Source organism: Mustela nivalis, assembly GCF_964662115.1.
Source record: "Mustela nivalis genome assembly, chromosome: 16".
NCBI classification, from domain to species: Eukaryota; Metazoa; Chordata; class Mammalia; order Carnivora; family Mustelidae; genus Mustela; species Mustela nivalis.
Window position 1 is genome coordinate 50,249,372 of NC_139035.1, and position 20,838 is coordinate 50,270,209.

The 20,838-nt window shown below is 34.1% G+C and overlaps 1 long non-coding RNA gene and 1 pseudogene across 2 annotated transcripts in view; both read left to right on the forward strand.

The window, feature by feature from the left end:
• The first annotated feature begins 329 nt into the window (after positions 1 to 329).
• The window catches only part of LOC309850274, a 224,194-nt gene continuing 203,685 nt past the window's right edge, over positions 330 to 20,838 (forward strand). The window contains exons 1-2 of the long non-coding RNA XR_014304162.1: positions 330 to 507; positions 16,396 to 16,448. This is a non-coding gene — a long non-coding RNA (uncharacterized lncRNA). The remainder of the gene's footprint in view (positions 508 to 16,395; positions 16,449 to 20,838) is intronic.
• LOC309849723 (protein AF-9 pseudogene) lies at positions 10,128 to 11,593 on the forward strand (annotated as a pseudogene). The gene has a single exon. The product of its transcript is annotated as a protein AF-9 pseudogene (transcript).

The window sequence follows — 20,838 nt, forward strand, 5'->3', positions numbered from 1 at the left end:
TTCCATAAGTCATGAGTCAGGGTGCTATTAGCTAGATCCACTACTCAGTGTCTCACTGGGCTATCGATGTGTTGCTGGGGCTTCAGTGTTACCTAAAGTTCACCATCTTCATACAAGTTCAGGGATTGTTGAAAGGATTCCGTTTCTTATAGTTCTCAGACTGAGATCCCCATTTTGTTGCGTGCTGTCATCCCGAAGCCATTTTTAGCTCCTAGAACTCACTATCATTTCCTGCCATGAGGCCTTCCCTACAGCACTGCAGTTTGCTTCCCCATGACCCAAAGGAGATATCTGCTTCAGGTCCTTATTTCTTTGAGGCCACTTCATTCTTTGGCCTCTGGATATACTTTCAGGCTAGACCTACCCAGGAAACCTCTATAACTTAAAGTCAATTGATTTGAGACTTTTTCATCTTCAAAATTCATTCCAGCAACACCTTGATTCGTGTTTGATTGAATAATTGCGAGAAGACATGTACACCAGGGTTTAAGAATCTTAAGGAGCTATGTAAGTATATTGCCTACTTTACATACATTGAGAAACAGAATGACTCCCCTGAATTAATTAGATTCAGATACAGGGTCATATCCTAGCTCTTAGTAAATACCACAATATCTTATAAATAACTATACTCTGAGTCTATAAAACAAAACAAAACGAAAAACTGACGTATCTTGAAAATAGGTCACGATATTTTGTAGGATATAAAAATATATCTTATACTATAAAGTTATGTTCACAAAATTTAATTCTATATTTTAAGAAGAATTGATTTTGGCCTCTTTATTATTTATAATATTAAAAGATATTTAACAATATATTTTACTATATAAAACTACTTTACTGATTAGGCTGCACATTTCAGGAATCCCATCATATATTTTGATAAAACAAATGTTCAAGATATACATTTTTAAAGATAATCAATGAATTTTATTTAGTGTATTTTGGGCTTAATATATATTCCTAATTATCTTCTTAGGATTAATAAAAGGCTTATTTATTATGTATATAGCTGTATCAATATACATTGACGATCCCACTGCAGAGTCAGAGACTTAGTTTAGACAGCTGCAAGTTTGAATATGTACCTTACAGATTAGGTCCTGGTATGTACTAATCAACCTGAAGATAATAGAAGCTCAATTTTTATTCTTTTATAATTAGTATACACTTTTGGCATTTCCAGAAATCTATATGAAAGCTTCTTCACTGCCACTCTAATTTCAAGTCAAATTTAATATCAAACTTCAGAACTTGTAAAGTTTGGGCATTAGAATATTTAATTTTATGTAATTGTATTTTTACCATCAACTGCTTAAAATTAATTATTCTGATTCAACTTGACTAATGCAGAGAAAATAATTATATTTTTGGAAATAAGGTCAAAGATAGATTCTAGATAGCCATGTTATAGCACTTAGACATTTATAAATATCCTAGTGCATCTTCCACTTAATAAAATATCTGATCATTAGCTGTGTGACATTGGGCAAAAACTAATTTCTTCTTTTTTTAATAGTTTCATCATCTATAATATAAGCTCTCTTTACAGTCTGCAAATGATATGAAGTCTATGATCTGGAGAAGTGACTAGAAATGTTCTCCAGAATCATTGCTCTGAACTTTTGTTCTTTCTATGCATTAGCTATGGAGAATATCATAAGACCATCTATTCTATCTATCTGTATATCTATCTATCTATCATCTCTACCCCCAGGTATCTATTAATCATTTTTCCATTTACTTAATCAATCCACTTATTTATCCATCTGTATTAGTCTGTATAGACTTTATTTTTTTATTTTTCCTAGATAATGAATTAGACTGGTATAGAAAGTATTATTTTGTGTGCATGTCCAAGAAAATAAAAAGAAGAAAAGGGTGCCTGGGTGGCTCAGTGGGTTAAAGCCTCTGCCTTCAGCTCAGGTCATCATCCCAGGGTCCTAGGATGGAGCCCCACATTGACCTCTCTGCTCAGCACGGGGCCTGCTTCCTCCTCCCCTGCTTCTCTGCCTACTTGTGATTCTCTCTCTCTCTGTCAAATAAATAAATACAATCTTGAAAAAAATAAAAAGAAATTGTAATGTGCTGCCCGTATTTAAGGAGTGAGAAGTTATCTTTTACTCCGTCGAGGCAGACCATCTACTTAATTCATTTGGGATTCTTCTGCACAGGAGATTTTTACCTTCTTCCTCATTTACTTTTTTCAGTCATGCATTTATATCAATATGGGCTTATGAGTATTTATTTTACATTCTGTGTTACATTCTAATACTACTTTGTTTAGTTTGTTCCCAAATTGTTCCAAGGATGGCCATTGATCAGGGAATTTAAGTACATCTTTAGAAATGAGTTAAGTGTACATTAGGATCACTGAGCCAATCCTGGGAATTGCTATATAGCCAGTCACTACATTTTGCATATTGGTGCAGTGCACAAATGCGGGAATACTATCGACTTTGTCATATAACTGAATGGGTCTTTACAGAGTTCACATACAAAGTTTGTGAAGCCAAACCCAGCCTTTTAGTACACAGTTATGCCTCTTAGAAAGTGGGCAACAATTCAAGTACTTCAGAATTCAATGCAGCTTTTTAACTTGGTTATCTTGTCATCCCTGACAGTGTTGAGTGTTTCTTCAGACCGGTTGTTAAGCTTATTCTGCCTCTTTTTGTATCTTCTTCCACTTCCTTGCTCTTTTGAACTAACTGCTTCCTCCTTCACTGTTCTCAAAGCCAAGTGTAAAAATAATTTCAAGTCATTGAATGAATTTCCTAGGATACAAAAACAAACTTGATTTTTAGATTTTGGAATTTTATTACCTTTTTCTTGTTATACAAATTTAATTCTCAGATTTCAAGAATTTGCATTGTGATTCAGGTTTTTAGCTTTCTCTGCTATTCAATGATTCCTATGGTTCCTTTATAACACAATCAAAATACTAAGTAGACACATTCTTTCAACTGATACAACTACAGGAGAACGATGTTTTTAGCTATAGAATCATGCCCAGGAAAATGCTAGTAAGTTACTAACTTTTTTCCTTGTAGTAACAGACCAAGACTCTTCTCAGCTATTCCTTGACCTTAAGTTTGATTGACCTGAAGTTTGATTTTCAAAGGTTATGCAGTTTATCAAGCTCTCAAAAAGAGGGTATGTGCCCTGTTTTGTGAAGTAAACTTGATATTTTTTATCCTCATGATGTTGCTGTTGCTACCTTAAAAAGTATTTCAGTTGTTTCTTAAATGTGTTGGAAAATACTGTTTCTTAAAACTTAGATCTGGAAATCTGGCAATTGGTGATATAGTTAGCTTTAAAGTGAGGAAAATCTTTCCTCGTTTTCCATTTGCTTCTTATCTTTCACTGCATGTAATTGTAGCATCTTCCCTACAGTAGAATTATTGTAAAATGTTTGCAGTTGGTATCATGTAAGAAATCCTTGTACTGTCAAGGTATCTCAGTTTGATTAACTTGTGTAGCATATTCCAGCAAAGAAACTATTTTCTCTGCAAGCAACCATTAGTAAGTGCTCCCATGTTAGTATTGCTGTCTGAAAAAATAGAGGAAAAAGGTATTCTTTTGCAACCTTTAAAATATTTCATTGTGGGCTACTCCATCATGTTAACTGTTAAGTTTCATCCTTGAATGCTTACCAGTATCTCAAAGTGAATATTTATATGTTTAAAATGAATCCAAATAAAGTATCTTGTTTGCATCCTGTCATATAATTAATAATTATATTTGATAACGTATGGCTTGATTATATAAATATTTTCGGTCACCAAAAATCATATCAAAGTACACATTTTTAACTTCTAAAAAATAATACAGAAATTGATGAAGAAGCTGAAGACTAGATTTTGTCTAAAGAGTAAAATTAAAGCCAAATGTTACTCTGCTTCCTTCTTTCGTACCTCAATATTTTTTTTGCTTTTATTTGCACCTTACTTTTGCTTTCCTTAATACCTTCTTTATAAGCTTTTTCTTGTATTTTTCCTTACTATGTTTTGATAAGTGTTTTTGGGGTTTTGCATATTTTGCCATGTAATTGATCAGTTATAAGTCATATTTTTTCTTTGCATATGACAATATGCTTTTATTAAATTTATTTTTTATTTTCAGCATAACATTATTCATTATTTTTGCACCACACCCAGTGCTCCATGCAATTTGTGCCCTCTATAATCCCCACCACCTGGTACCCCAACCTCCCACCCCCCGCCCCTTCAAAACCCTCAGATTGTTTTTCAGAGTCCATAGTCTCTCATGGTTCACCTCACCACTCAACATATGTCTAGTCAGCATGATATAACATGGCATATATACATGGGTGCATTTTTATTGTTAAGTATGGCAAGTATTGTTGTAACTTTTAATAAAAGACCTGAATGAATAAAACATAAATATAAGTCAATTCACAATAAAGACATCTGTTAGAAAGTTTACAATTTCTTGTAAGCTTTGTGGTTTTGTCCTTTTTTTGTTTGCTTTTTTTTTTCCCCCCCAGTTTCCTTATGCTCTTAATTTTCTTGTTAACAATTGCATGGTATAAGTAAAGTGGTGAATCTGTCGAGTGAGAGAACCATCTCCTCTCCGTAATGTGTGCAGTGCAAAGTATTTCTAGTTGGTCATAATTGGGATGTTTATAAAACCCACCTCGTAAAAAGGAGTATGAATAAAACTGCCTAATAGAGAATATATAATCATAAAGGAAATTAAAGATAGCATTAGGAAATTAGAAACTACAGCAGACTACTTACCATGTGGGATCTAAATAGACAAAGAAGTTCTTTGAAAAATGGAATTTGTAGAGGGGAAGAGGAAGTAGACAATTAGCTTTTACTGTGAACTTATTCATTGTCTGACATTATGATTTTCACATATGTTATTTCACTAGCTGCTAATTTTTCATCTAATCCTCAGAGTTCTTTGTATACATTTGCCTGTTAATAGCTAATTAAAGATAGCTATTCAGACTGAGACAGATGTTAAAGGAATAAGAATTTTCTTCATAAAACTTTCCACAAATGAATGTAAATCAAGTAAATTCCTTATTTACCAAAAAATGTACATTTATTTGCTTTAGTATAAAGTAAAAGTACTTTTATCTTGCTTATCAATAGTATGAATTAACTTCCCTTCCATGTGTGTCCTTCCTAAATTTCCTAGTCTTTCTTTTCTTTATCTGTACAATAATTTTGTATCCAGACATTTATTCTCTTATCAGTCTATTTCTTAAGTAATATTTCTTAAGAATTTATTTTTTTAACATTTGACATCACTCATTATTTATCATCCATACCTCATACATTAATAAGCATCAAAGACTTCCAACAAAATATATTAAATAAATCAGTGTAATGCCTTCACATATTTACAACTAAACACAATGTAGCATTATTCTAAAATAGTATCCCAAGAATAGAGTTGTATATAAATCAAGAAACTTACTTATTATTTTAAAATATTTTAAAAATTATTTATGAATTAGCTAAAATAATGTTATTATCCAAATGGAAATTTGTTGTTTAGCATCAAAGAATTCATACCAAGGTGGTACTTCACCATGAAGCTGCTAAGCTTCTGCCATAGGATATTTTTTAAAAAATTAAAACTGGAGTCTTATTTAATGACAGTAAAAACCTAACCAAATAGAAGCAGTCCATAAAATCAATTAACATCTTGGAAGGTGAAGAGAAAGAGGGAAGAATTTTTCATCCCCAAATGTATACACATTTCACCTTACATGAAAAGCACTCCCTCAGGTACATGAGTATCTTACAAGAAAATGCTGAACACAAATAAAATATATGTTTAGTTATTTAATGACTCAAATAGAAGAGTCCACAGTAAGCAAAGGAGGATGGTCAAGCAATGAGGGTATTTAAATCTGAGCAGCTGGGAAGACCCAAGAGAAAGTTCTAATCTTTATATTCTGCTTGTGGTTAAATTGCAGTGTGAAACAGATTTATTTGGAATGTCTTAGACTATAAAGTTGGGCAACCTTTGTTAAACTCTGGAGAGGACAATATTTTATTTTGAGCCTAACAAATTAAAGATCAACCTGGGCCATCTGGGTCTGTAATAAGAACAAATAGCAAAAGCATGGTTAGCAAATATCATAGCATGGTTAAAGGGACGTTGCAAACATAGCTGTCTATAGATGCTGTAATTTACAGATATTTTCTATTTCCTCTGATAGTAAATTTAATTTATTCCTCTGGCCCTTCATTTTGGGTAAGTTTTCTGTCACTTTATCAATATATTCCCAAGGATTTCAGGATAGTTAAAGTTGCATATAATAAAACTCATGGACCTGACACATTATAAGTAACAAATTCTCTTAAATTTGCTACATATAGGTTTTGCTCCTAGATTTATCACTGAAAAAATAAAAGTTATTCAAGTGAATTATAAATTTGATATTTCTAGTTCATTCATTGTCTATTAGATTAGCTTGAAAGAATTTTTTAAAAATGATCACAGGCATTTCCCATGTGATAAAACTAACCATATGAAATATTTTCAGAAAAACTACCTATTTTTAAATTGCACCCTAGAGTCACATTTTTTAATACTAGCAATATTTTATTTTTCACTTTTAGGTCAAATATATCATTCTTATTGGCCATGCAAAGAAATATGTATGTTGAAAGATGAAAATAAGATACAAGTGAAATGCATTCTAACAAGAGCAAATTGATAAAGAGTAGCTTATAATTCATGGAAAACTATCTCTGCATTCTTAGTTTCCCATTTGGTTTCTTCTCACTTTCATCATTTCTTATCATTTTAGAAAATAAAATCATTTTATATGTTTTATCTAAGAATCACAGCCGCTGATTTACCGTGTAGAAATTAAAGTATTTTAAAGTGACAATGAACTGATTTTAAAATTGTTACTCCAATGATTGATTACAATAGATGAACTCTGAAATAAAAGGTTTATGATTTAATCAGGGGGAGGCTTTTTTTTTTTAAAGTTGGGTACACATGTCTTTATGTAAGCACTTATTAACATTGTTTAAAGAACTCAAGTAAATTCTTAATCATTCAAATTACTGTGCATTTAAGACCTCTCACTTTAGCATTGTATTGTATTGTATTGTATTGTATTGTATTGTATTGACCACATACTGCACTCCATCTACTTTTTGTCATATATTTGCTGCTGAGACATTTCCTTTTTACCTAAAAATATTCCTGCATTAAACCTCCTCTTTTTCTTTTTCATTTCAATTCCTTCTTTTACTTGAATTTATTCTTAAAAACTCCACTCAGCTCATCCTTTATATGCTACCATAAGCTCTATGAATTATTTCCTATCTTCTTATTTACCCTATCAGTCATCTTTATCTCTGCTTCTGTATTCTCAGATGGAAATGATTTGCTTTCTGCCTTCTATTTTTGAATTTTAAAAAATTAAACATTTTATTTATTTATTTGACAGAGAGAGAGAAGAGGGTATACAAGTAGGTAGAGTGGCAAGTAGAGGGAAGGGGAGTAGCAGACTCCCTGCTAAGAAGAGAGCAGGGTCATGACATGAGCCAAAGGCCTACTTAACATACTGAGCCACCCAGGAACCCCTGCTCTCTGTCTTCTAATAGCTTAACTATATAATTGACCACAACTTCTCCTATCCATTTGTGATGTAATTTCATATAGATCTTTAATAAAAGTCTTTGTATATAAGTTACCTAGCTATATATGATAGGATCATACTGCTAAGATGGAAAGAAAACTCTACTGAAATGACTTTGAACTATATGATGCTTATATAGCAAAAAAAAGAAGTTGTAATCAATGAAGGGCTGTTGCTGATGTTCAAAGTGTTCATCAGGGCACCAGAGTTTTTCTGTCTTACATTCCTTATGTCCAGCAGTTTCCTTTTATGACCATGATTCCATCAGATGGCTGTGGTACTTTGACTTTTATATAAGCATGCCAGGTAGCTGAAAAACACCCTTTCTTTGTGAGGTTTTAAGTTTTATTTATTTATTTATTTTTGAATGGAAGAAAGCCCCTAGCACATTTGCATATGTCCTATCGGTGGAATTGGATCACATGATCACCCTTAACTGAAAGGAAAGTTCAGTATGCTTGGCCTCCCATTATTTTTAGAAGTCTAGTAGTGGGCCCTGGATATCTAATCTACAGTGTTAGCTATAGCATTTAGCTACATGAAACCTAATAATGCAGCTTCCAACCTATTTTGTCATCTTCTCTCTCTGAGATTTTCAACCAGGGCTAGTACCCCCTCCTTTAATGGTATTTGGAAAGTGGTGAGGTGTTTTCCAATTGTCATAGACCAAATATTGCTACCAGCATGGAGGGTATGAATGGAAGAGATATTAACATCTTAACATTGTGTGGGGAAATGTCTACTGTCAAACAGTGGTATCCCCATCAAAATTGTTGGTAATACTTGACTTATTTCGCAAAGCATGATACGCTCTAGTTCCATCCATGTTGTCGCAAATGGCAAGATTTCTAAAAAAAAAAAAAAAAAAAAAAGTAACTGGAAAAAAAAATTGTTGGTAATACCCACTTTGTTAAATACAAACAAATATTTTGTTTAACCTTTTCATACAAATCAACTCAGTATATCTTTTGTTGTCAAATCCTAATTGTCATATATTTATTTGTGTCAAATTTGTAAAACACTTATTTATTACATATAATATTTAACCTACACATATTATTACTATACATGTGGACAGAGAGAGAAAGAGGGAGGGAGACAAACATACACACTCTAGAGGGGAAGACACATTATACAAATATATCTAGATACAGTGCATGTTAGAAAATAAGTCATTGATACTGTGAGAATGACAAAAAAGGTATCACATGTGACAAACTACACCATTGCCTTTACTTCTTTATTGTCTCATTTTCATATTAAATTTCTATCTGGCTTAGTCTACTGATCACATGGGCTAAGGAAATTAACATCCAATAAACTTCATTTTCTAACCACTGTAATTGAAGTATTCATTTTCTAAACTTTCTAAATTTTTTGAGGGGCAGATGTTATATATTGTGATGGTACATTTGAGAAACATAATTTCAGTATTCAGTGCCTGGCATATAATAAATCAGTAAATGTTGTCTTCCTGCATTATACCTTCAAAGATTTCTTTGTTATTAGATGGTGCAGTTCCATTACCTCAACAACATGAGGATTTGAATATTATCCTTTTTGCACCAAAATTTCATCATTTAAACATCTGTGGAGCACCTGGGTGTCTCAGTTAAGCATCTGCCTTCAGCTCAGGTCATGATTTCAGGGTCCTAGGATTGAGCCCCGTGTCAGGGCTCTCTGCTCAGTGGGGAGTCTGCTTCTCCCTCTCCCTCTATACTCTCTGGCTCTCACTCTTGCTCTCTCTCAGTGAATAAATACAATCTTTAAAAAAATAAAAATAAAAAAAATCCTTATATATTTGTTATAAGTAAAATTCATGTAATTTACATAAAGTACTTAGTATAGCACCTAAAATGGAGTAGCAATCAATGCATGTTGACTATAACTTTTAGTATGTGCTTACAGACTACATATGACATGGGTTTAGGCTTAAGAATATGAAAAAAAAACTTAAATATTCCTTAGAAATATTATTATAGGATAATAATTATGTCAATATATTATGCTTTAGTAAAGACAAAGAAATATAATAAAAAATGTAGATATGTTTTCTGTATTAAAAAAAATTTAAAAAAATTGAATTAAATTAAATGTAGATATGTTTTCTGTATTAAAAAAAAATTTAGGAATGCGGGGGGAAAAGGGCCGAGAATGTCCCCCATCTGTCCTCCGCTCCTGGGCGCTCTCACATTCATAGCAGCCTCTTCATGAATTACAGCTGAGGGGGGCGGGGGAGGGGAGTGCCACACAACACCCTAGCAAATCTCCTGGCCCCCGGATGCTTTTCTAGCATCTAGCTTGTGTGCCATGCAGGTGAAGCTGGAGCTGGGGCACTGCGCCCAGGTGAGGAAAAAACCCACCATGGAGGGCTTCACCCATGACTGGATGGTGTTCATGTGCCACTCAGAGCACAGGGACATACAGCACCTTGTGGAGAAAGTCGTCTTCCGCTTGCATGAAAGCTTTCCTAGGCCAAAAAGAATGTGCAAAGATCCACCTTACAAAGTAGAAGAATCTGCGTGTGCTGGTTTCATTTTGCCAACTGAGGTTTATTTTAAAAACAAGGAAGAACCTAAGGAAGTCTGCTTTGATTATGACTTATTATTGCCTCTTGAAGGCTACCCACCAGTGAATCACCTCTGTGGTGAAAAGCTAACTTTTAACAACCCCACAGAGTAGTTTAGAAGAAAGTTGCTGAAGGCAGGAGGGGATCCCAACAGGAGCATCCACACCACCACCGCCACACCACCGCCACCACCACCGCCACCACCACCACCACCGCCACACCACCACCACCACCACCAGCACCAGCACCACCACCACCACCAGTTTTTCAAAGCCTCACAAACTGATGGAGGAGCTCAAGGAAAAACCTCCTAAAGACTCCAGAGAACATATAAGTGCCTTCAAAGAACCCTTCAGGGATGACAACAAATCTTCCAAAGAATCCTCTAAGAAACCCGAAGAAAACAAATGACTGAAAGAAGAAAAAACCATTCCTAAGATGGCCTTCAAGGAACTGAAACCCATGTCGAAAGAGTCAAAACCAGACAGTAACTTACTCACCATCACCAGTGGACAACAAGACAAGGAGGCTCCCATGAAAGCCCCCCCCCCCATTTCAGATTCCAAAGAACTCTCAGCCAAAAAAAGGAAAAAGAGTAGTTCAGATGCTTTATTTAAGAGTTTTTCTAGCATGCCACCATTGTTTCTCATGTGTTCTGCTGACCAAAAACAGATAAAAGATAAATCTCACATCAAGATGGGAAAGGTCAAAATTGAAAGTGAGACCTCTGAGAAGAACAGACAACTTTACTGCCATTTGACAATATTGTGGATCCCAATGATTCCGACATGGAGGAGAACATGTCCTCCAGATCTGATTCTAAACAACCCAGCCCTGCCAACTCCAGCTCCAGCTTCACACTGTCCCAGACCAGGCAACAAGGTCCTTTAAGGTCTGTAATGAAAGATCTGCATTCCGATGACAATGAGGAATCAGATGAGAGAGAGGATAATGACAATGACTCTGAAATGGAGAGACCTGTAAATAGAGGAGGGAGCCAAAGCCGCAGGGTTAGCTTAAGTGACGGCAGCGACAGTGAAAGCAGCTCAGCTTCTTCACCCTCCATCACAAACCTCCACCACCTTTATTAAAAAGCAACAACAACCAGGTTCTTGAAGTGAAAAGTCCAATAAAGCAAAGCAAATCAGATAAGCAAATAAAGAATGGTGAATGTGACAAAGCTCTACCCACTGGTGGAGCTTCACAGAAGGCTAATGATGCTGAGGGAGAGACACATTCTGCAACAGGTTGTGAACCTTATAGAAGAAACTAGACACTTTCATATCACAAACACGACATTTGATTTTGAGCTTTACTCATTGGACAAAACCACAGTCCGTAAACTACAGAGTTACCTGGAAACATCTGGAATTTCCTGAGGATACAACAACTGGATACATCAAAAACTATTGTTTTTTGTTTTTTGTTTGTTTGTTTGTTTGGTTGGTTGTGAATTTTCATTTGTTTGTTTATATGAGAACACGCAGAATGATGCAACCAAAAGGGAAAAAAAATAAAAATAAAAACCTTCAGCTTTATTTTTCTCTTGATAAAGGAGAGGTTAAGCAAACCAGACTCAGCGGACCACTCTTTTCTCCAAGGAAATCCCCAGAAAGAGTTAGCCTGGATAGCTTTGAAAACAAACAAATTAAACACATCACAAGAAAACTTTCAAGAATGTGTATGGTATCCTGTCTGTCTTTCTCTCTCTGGTGGTTCATTCCACAGGATGAGTGTGTATTCAACAAACTGCCTTATTACATAACTGATTTATTTATTATCACATACAGATATTCTAAAGTCATTGAGGGAATGACACCACAAGACATTATAAGTACTTGGTCCCACAGATGCTCTTTCAGCGTAGCACCCTTGCCGTCCTAAGCCCAGTGACCTTACTCGTATACCGTGCCACTCTCCGCCAACTTTTCCAAGTCCTTTAACTCATTGCAGTCTGTATTTGCCACCTTTTGTTTTTCCAGTTCCAGGACACAAATAATCAACTGGGGGGACCAGATTGCCAGCCTTATTTTCTTCTTTGTGGTCTTTCTCCTGAAAGCTGGGGCCCAACCCTTGGCTATATCCATATAATGATCTTGGATCATGGTAGAAAATGCACCAAATAGGATCATATGAATTGTTGTCTAGCCTTAATGCTAGAAAATGCTTCTATGGAGCAAGGCTCTTTAATATGAATGGGGTCAGTGGAATTCTAGGGTAGCAGAAGCTAGGTGGCAGTACTTATTATTGACATGCAGTGCACAAAATCAGCATAAAGTGCAGCATTGGGAGACATCCTTGTGTCTGTTTTACTGTTTCTAATACTAGAGAAAGATGGAGGTAAAGGCATTCCACAGGATCATCATTAAAAAAAAAAAAAAAAGAAAAAGAAAAAGAATTCTGGTTCTGTTTTCTAAAGAAATGTTGTAGAAATTCTTAATTTGGATCTATTTATTAGTAAAAGTTTCAGCTTTCTTCAGCTGCCAGTGTGTTATCCATCTTTACCATAAAACCTGGAATAAGAGATTTTTGTCATGTATGATCCTTGTAGACTCTTTTATATTTGGAAAATTAAAATCTTTCATTGGGTGAAAATCCTTGGTTATTCTGCCATAACAGATCATGTATTAACTTGTAGATTCAGTGGTTCAAGCCTTTTTAGTCATTTGCTTATGTTTCCAGAAGGATTTCTTATATTAGTGAAAATAAAGATTGTTGGGGGGTTATTTTTATTCTTGATGTACCCTGTTTCAAAGAAATCTGTCCTGTGGCATGCAAAAGAAAGCAAATTATTTTTAAAAGAAAAAAGAAAAAAAAAATGAATGAGGAACCGATGGGTGGCTCAGTTGGTTAAGCAGTTGCCTTTGGCTCAGGTCATGATCCCAGAGTCCTGGGATCAAGCCCCACGCTAGGTCTCCCTGATCAACAGAAAGTCTGCTTCTCCTTCTTCCTCTTTCCCCACTTGTACTCACTCTTGCTCTCTCTTTCTAAATAAATAAATAAATACATAAATAAATATATACATAAATAAATAAATATATACATAAATACATAAATAGATAATCTTTAAAGAATTTAATGACTAATCCTTGTGGGTGTTATATAGTTTTCCTAAGGGCTGCCATGACAAAGTAACACAAACCAGCTGTCTTAAAACAACAGAAATATATTGTGTCCCAGTTTTGGAGGCCAGAAGTCTGAATCAAGGGGTGAGAGTGCTATATTCTCTGATGATCTGGCAGCGGTGTGGGGTCCTTCTGTGGCTCTTCCTAGCTTCTATTGGTTGCCAACAATCTTTGATGTGCCTTGGCTTGTTGATGTATCATTTTTCATCCAGTGTCATATAACATTCTCTGTGTCTTCATATAACATTCTCTTCTATGTGTATCTCTGCATTTCTGTGTCCAAATTTCCTCTTCGAACAAGGACATTAGTCATTGAATTAAGACCCAGCATAATGCATAATGACATCATCTTAACTTGATTATATCTGCAAAGACCCTATTTTCAAATAAAGTCATATTCCTAGTTATTGGGATTAAGACTTCAACTTATCTTTTTGGTGGACATAATAAAACCAAAAACAACAGATATTTGCCTTTTTTTTTAAGAGAATGAATGCAAGCACATGTGGGGATGAGCAAAGGGAGATGGAGAGACTCTTTTATTTTTAAAATTTATTTATTTATTTTAGAGAGAGAGAGAAGGACAGCATGAGTTGGGGGAGGGGCGAGGAGAGAGAAACTCAAGCAGATTGTTCACTGGGCATGGAGCCCAATGCAGGGCTTGATCCCATGACCCATGAGATCATGACCTGAGCCAAAATCCAGAGTCAGATGCTTAACCAGCTGAGCCACCAAGGTGCCCCAGTTAATTCCTATTTGAAAACAATGATCTGAACTTTTCACATTTACTTTCTTAATTTTCTTGCTTCTATCACTATTAAAAAACTTTTTATAATTATGCTAGGCAAAATGAGGCACAGATTAATTAAACGAATTACCAAAATTCTCACAAGAGGTAGAAATTAGAGCTATTTTGTAAACATGGATAACCTGACTTGAACTGTATATGAGATCTTAAATATCTTAAGCTAGAAAGACATGTAGTATGAGGTTGTAGAAAATAATTTATTGATGGGTGAACTCACTCCTTGCTGGGGATTCCCAGACCTGGCAGGGGTACTGGAAACAGTCTTAAAAGTTGTCTGAGATGGTTTATTAAAACTCGGACAGGATAATAGTCTTCAACGCTTGAAATGGCAATGAAAGGACATTTTGTTACAGCACTAAGGAAAGGTTAAAAGCTTAAGGAAGTAGGATGTTAGAATTAATTTAATTTGCAAGATGTAAATATCTACCACTTAATTGTGTTCCCCAGCAGGTCCTCGAGGACATTTCTTTCACTTAGTCAATTACTAATGCCCTGATGGAGACCACATGGGCATCTTAGTGGCTCAGTGGTGGCTGACCTCTATAAACTACATTTAATGCTAGAAAATGCTTCTATGGAGCAAGGCTCTTTAATATGAATGGGGTCAGTGGAATTCTAGGGTAGCAGAAACTAGGTGGCAGTACTTATTATTGACATGCAGTGCACAAAATCAGCATAAAGTGCAGCATTGGGAGACTGAAATTCAGGATGCCCCATCTAAGGGGATCTGTGGCAGTGTCTAAAAGATCATAATTGTTTTAGGAGTTACATAGTGGGACAGACACTAGAATGTTGCTGAGCTGTATAGAATCACAAAAATAGCAATAAGAGCTAGTGAACAGTGAGATACTTTTTGCTCCCCCCCTTTCTAAATATAAGACACTTAAAAATCCCTTAGTCTGCCAGTTGAAGAAGATACTTTGTTTAAAGACCCTATAATGCCACTGTAAAAATATACAACAGAAATCATTTTGATTCTTTTTAAAGGGGCTCTGTGACCATTTTGTAAGTTCATAGTATTCCAGAGAAAGAAGAATATACTAATATTTTGATGAATTTTAGACATAGTCGCTAAGTTGGCTCTACTACCAAGAAACTCAAAATGTCCTCCAGTTATAGTGGTGCTTACAGAAGTTAGATAATGGAAGTTAGATTTTAATTGAATCTCTGGTCTAAGTACAATTCACAGTGGGCTCTGTGATGATTTTTCCAGTCTTCAAATGTATAATTAGGATAAACATAGTTGGCACCTGACCTGTGGAGAACAGAACCCCTAAACCTATCTATCTCTATTCCTTACCCTCTAGACATAACTTAAAGAAATCAAGTACTATTTCATTATATCTCATATTTCCGTGGTTCAGGAAATTGTGCTGAACTTGGCTGAGAGACTCTTTTGTTCAGTGTATCATTATGGGGGTCACTGGTGACATTCACCTAGCATCTGGTCAGGTTTGAAAATAAATAGCTTCCATTAACATAAGTGATGTTTTTGTAGAGATAGTTGATAGGTTGCCCTCAAATAGGCCTCTTTCTCTGTGTAATCTCAGAATTTTTTCATTTAGTCTCTCAAGTAAGATGGTGGTATATTTTACAAAGTGTTCAGACCTCCAAGAGACTAAGTTGGAATTTGTGGTCTTTTTAAAGACTAAGCCTCCAACAAGCATAGTGACACTTCTGCTATAGTTTGCTAATTGGAACTATAACAGAAGAGCCAAAATTCAAGGAGAGTAAACATAGAGCCCATCTATCAGTTGAGAAGTGCCAAAAATATGCAGCCAAAAGGTGTGATCTCTTGGTTTATCATTGCTCTCAGAAAAACCGGCTACCACTGGTTCACTGGTCCAAGGCACGTTAGACCCAATTTGTAGATCGAACTCAAAGTTAAACCCCATGTAAAACATCTGATATTCAAATACTCATAGATTCATAAGTAAAAATAAGTGATGCTTATTTAAATCACTAAATTCTGGGAGTAATTTATTATTAAGCAAAGCTGATTAATACAGTCTTTACAGACGTAGATCCAAGATCAGGTTTAAGCATGTCTAGAAGAAACAAGTAAATCACATGATCTGATGATGCAGGCTCCCAGGTCTCCTTTTGTAGACCAGTCCCTCTTCTTCAGGTCATACCAGTGGTAAAGAGGCTTCTCAATGAACAACTAAAAGAAAATATTTGAGTCAATTTCCTAGATGGATGGAAATAGATTACTGATAGATTATATTTGATATATTCTTACTTTCAGATGGCTCTGAAGGACGGTTATGAAGAGAATTCTTCCTAGTAACAGAGCTAAAAGTAAGTACTTAAATAGCCAAGTTGCATATTTGGTAAAGAAGGAGGAGATACGGGTGTTTGGTGGATATTTGGTGGATATGGATCTTTCCACTGAGTAGTGGGAAAGATCTTGTGTAGTTGTCTAGAGCTTGGAATGAACACGTTTGAAAGAAATGGAATGCACAATCTTGAGGGAAATGTGTGTGAAGTTACCAATGGATTGAGGGTATATGTATCTTTGTGTCTCACATGAATGCTCAGAAATAAGTAGCTGTCACTAATGATTCTAAATAATCAAGTGGACAGAATGACTGGTTTTATGGCTACAAACCAGACTTTCACCTTAGCTAGACAAGTTTTTAGTTTGTTTGTTTGTTTGTTTTTGTACGAAGTGGCTGTGAAACGATGGTCGTCATGACAGGCAGACTCTACTGATGCTAATGGCAGTGTATTGTGATTTGTATATATTGGCATCTGCATGAAACTGAAAAACATGCTCTCCCTTGATAAAATTTTCAGGACTCTCCAGTATGATGAACAAACCTCGAATTCATCATAATAACACCATCCTCTAAAAATTCTTGATGTTTAGCTTGTTTCTCATATAAGGAGCATGAATTGACAATTCTAAAATTTCCCAAGTAATTGTCCAGTATATTTTTTGATTAACTTCTGTTTATCCTTCCTTAAATATAAACTGGAGAAAGAAAATATGTCATCTGTGGTTTTTAAAACAAGAATTTGTCAAGATGAACTTTTTATCTTTATTTCTATCCTTTCACATTTTTATTCAGCAAAACATTTGGCTGAAAAAGTATAACATTGATGGTGGATTAGAATTGTAAGAAATTTCACTGTCAAATAAAAATTCTCTCCACATCTTCTTATGCTGCTGTAGCAGTGAATAATTTACTTGTTTCATTATAAAAATATTTTTGTCATGATTATTTGCATTTAACGCATGTGCAGAAACATGAGAGTAGAATAGATCACCATGCCAGAGTGACCTAGAAAAATGGAAAGATCATTTTGTTTGTACTTGTATCTACTTCTATCAAATACCAGATGGTCTGGAAAGGTAAGACAATGCTAATGAGTCTCAAGATATTGCATAGCAATTAGTGAAGCAACCAAGGTCAAACTACCATTGTTTGACTCAACAAACTGTTTAATTTATAAATCATTTTATTTCCCAGAAAAAGAAGAGGAAATATCATGAAGAAAATATTTTAGTTTCTAAATTTTAACTATTAGACTCTCCTAGACTTTCTGAATACCAGTTCACACTATTTTTGTTTTCTGTTGTGCAGCAGAGGATTATTCAGCAGGTTTGAATTGTCCCCATTCTGCTCATTCCAAAGAAAGATTTGGTCTTTGCTCAGCTCCTTGGAGATAATCTTTAAGCCTTTGAATTTTGCCTATTAATAATATCTTTGTTTACCTAAGGCTATAGGGCCACCCCAGATACTTTATGCTAACAAATGTGATTTTTGGAGGAGCTCTTTGGCCATACTATATATAGTTTATCTGTGTTTGGGTCCTTGGGTCACGTGGTATCAGTTTGATCTTTAGAGAGTCTGTCGACCGAAAGTCACATGGGTACATGTAGGCTGTGCTTCCAGTGTCTTTGCATTGCCTTGTCAAATTCCTTCCCTATAATTTTCAGTAGTTATTTGTTGATTATGTTACTTATTTTCTTTACCCATTTTTATTATGTAAAATATAAAATGAAAATGAGGACATATAATGTGGCTTCAAAGATTATGGGCATTTTTAAATAGATATATGGATAAAGATGTGATAGAATCATATGTAATGGAATATTACTTGGCCATAAAAAGGATGCAGTCTTGCTATTTGTGGCAACATGGATAGAACTGGAGGGTATTACTCCAAATGAAATAAGTCAGAATGAGAAAGACAAATACCATATGATTTCACTCATATGTGAAATCTAAAAAAACGATGAATAAACAAATAGCAGGATCAGACCTATCAATACAGAAAACAAACTCATGGTACCAGAAGGAAGAAGGGTGGTGGGGTCATGGACAAAATGAGTGAAGGAGAATGGCTTCTAGTTACAGATATAGGATTCCTGTTATGTAATGAATAAGTCACAGAAATAAAAAGCACAGTATAAGGATAGTCAATATATAGTCAATGATATTGTAATCATAGTGTTTCTTTGGTGACGGTAGATACACTTGTGGTGAGTATAACATAAGATGTAGAGAAATTGAATAACTATGTTGTACATATAAAACTAATGTGACTTTGTGTGTCAATTATACTTAAATTAAAAAAAATTCACTTGCAAATTTGCATCCCCCCAAAAACAATTATGAACATTTAAAAAATTAATATATACCATTTACTTTGTTCAATCTCAGTTTGATTTTTATGTGTAGCACAGATTGTTTTAAGCATTTATTAAACTACAAGCTTTAATATTAATATTACAAGCCATCATTGTGTGATCAATTTTTAAATCATCCAGATATTGCTAGTAAGTAGTAAAAAAACATATACAGGTTCATGTTGCAATCTCTACACCAATTTCAAACCATGTTATTTAACAGTATTTGGAGAAAAACACAATAAAAACTTTTTCTAACAATTTGAAGACATTAAATGTTTTAGCTTTGTTTTTCTGTTGTCTCTGATTTACTAGCAAAATGCAACTATGTGATTTTTTTCAAATCCAAATCTATTGAGGTTCAAGTTAACATCCTTTGATAATTCACTTATTTGATAATAACAATAGTAATCAAATAATAATAAGATTTGATTGAACAGTATTTTAGTTTACTTTAAAAAATATATATTTGCATCTAATGGCTGAAATGAAATTTGCATTTTACATAATTTGATTATAAATTAGTTGAGATCATGTGAGATATAAGTTCTCTTAAGTTTAGTTTTTTGATTTGTTAATATTGTGTCATGTAGTTCAATTTCATTCTTGACTTACAATATTTTTATGATATTCAGTAAAGGAAATAAATGTCACACAATGTATTTAATAATGATTCTAGAGTACAGTTTCACTGAGCCTTTGTGTAATATATACATTTCCACTTTTGTAAATAGTGTTGCGACAAATATAAGGAAATTTCCAAAAATATTTTTAGTGAGCATTTTATTATCAATTGAAACTCACTAAATGATTTTTCATAAAAAATTTTTAGAAATAAGGTTGATAGTTTGTCTGGATTTGTTTAAAAAGACTCAAGGTATATAGATTGTTCAAAATGCAAATGTTACCTGTAGTTTGTGTTTAATCTATAAATAAGACTATGACTTTCGTCTCATTTGTGCATGTACAACTTTGTTTCCTCTAATTTTTTAGTTTATGCCAAAGAAAGTGGATAAGAAAAATGAGAACTAATGTTTACTGTTTATTAACTACGTATCAGTGCTTCTGCTAGTCACAGAAGTAAATTAATTTACCCAAGTTCACAGAACTAGTAATTAAAATAATTGAACAAATTCACAAGTATATGAACTAAACACTGTTTTACTGTAGTAATTGTGTTCCTTTTGTGATCTCAGGTCATTAGCAACTGTATTAAATCTAAACTGTGCTATTTGAAGACGCTTTTGAAAATAATGACACCCTAATCCAAATTTGCAAGACTTTTCTAGTTACTCTTCCATAAACATCTGAAAAATGCTAATTTTTCACTTATCTTTTACTTTTGTTTTTTACAACTTAGACAATTTCTTATTGCTATCCACACAAATATTCTTTCTTCAAGTTCCAGTTCGGCATCAACTATTTGTATTAATCTTTCCTGAAGTATTCTATCCATTGTTGATTTATGTATTTATGAGCTTTGCTATTTTAAATTGTATTTTCCTTTAATGGTTCCTATTTAATCTTGGTATTATTATGCTGGTAAGCTTTATAACTGATCTCTGACAGTTCATTTCTGATGTCCATTGATTACCAATAATATTACAGAAAAAATAACAAATATATGATGGCATGTGTATAAATTATAATAGTTAAGATAACTTCTGCTTAAGTGAAACATTGATAGATTAGTTTATATCTTCAAGCATTTTAAATAATTAAAAAAATTAAAAGTCACAGGTATTTGAAGCTTAATACAGTCTTCTGAATTACTAGTATGTAACTGAGCTTCTATGAAGAGAAATAAAAATAGTAATTCCTGTCTTCTGGCTAGAAGTATTGTATATTCAGAAAAAGGGTTATTATCCAAAATATATAAAGAACTTACAAAACTGAACACCCCAAAACCAAATAATCTATATTTAAAATGAGCAGAAGACATGAATAGACATGTTTCCAAAGAAGACATACAGATGGTTACAAGACACATGAAAAGATGCTCAACATCACTCACCATCAGGGAAACATACATCAGAATTAAAAATGAGGTAC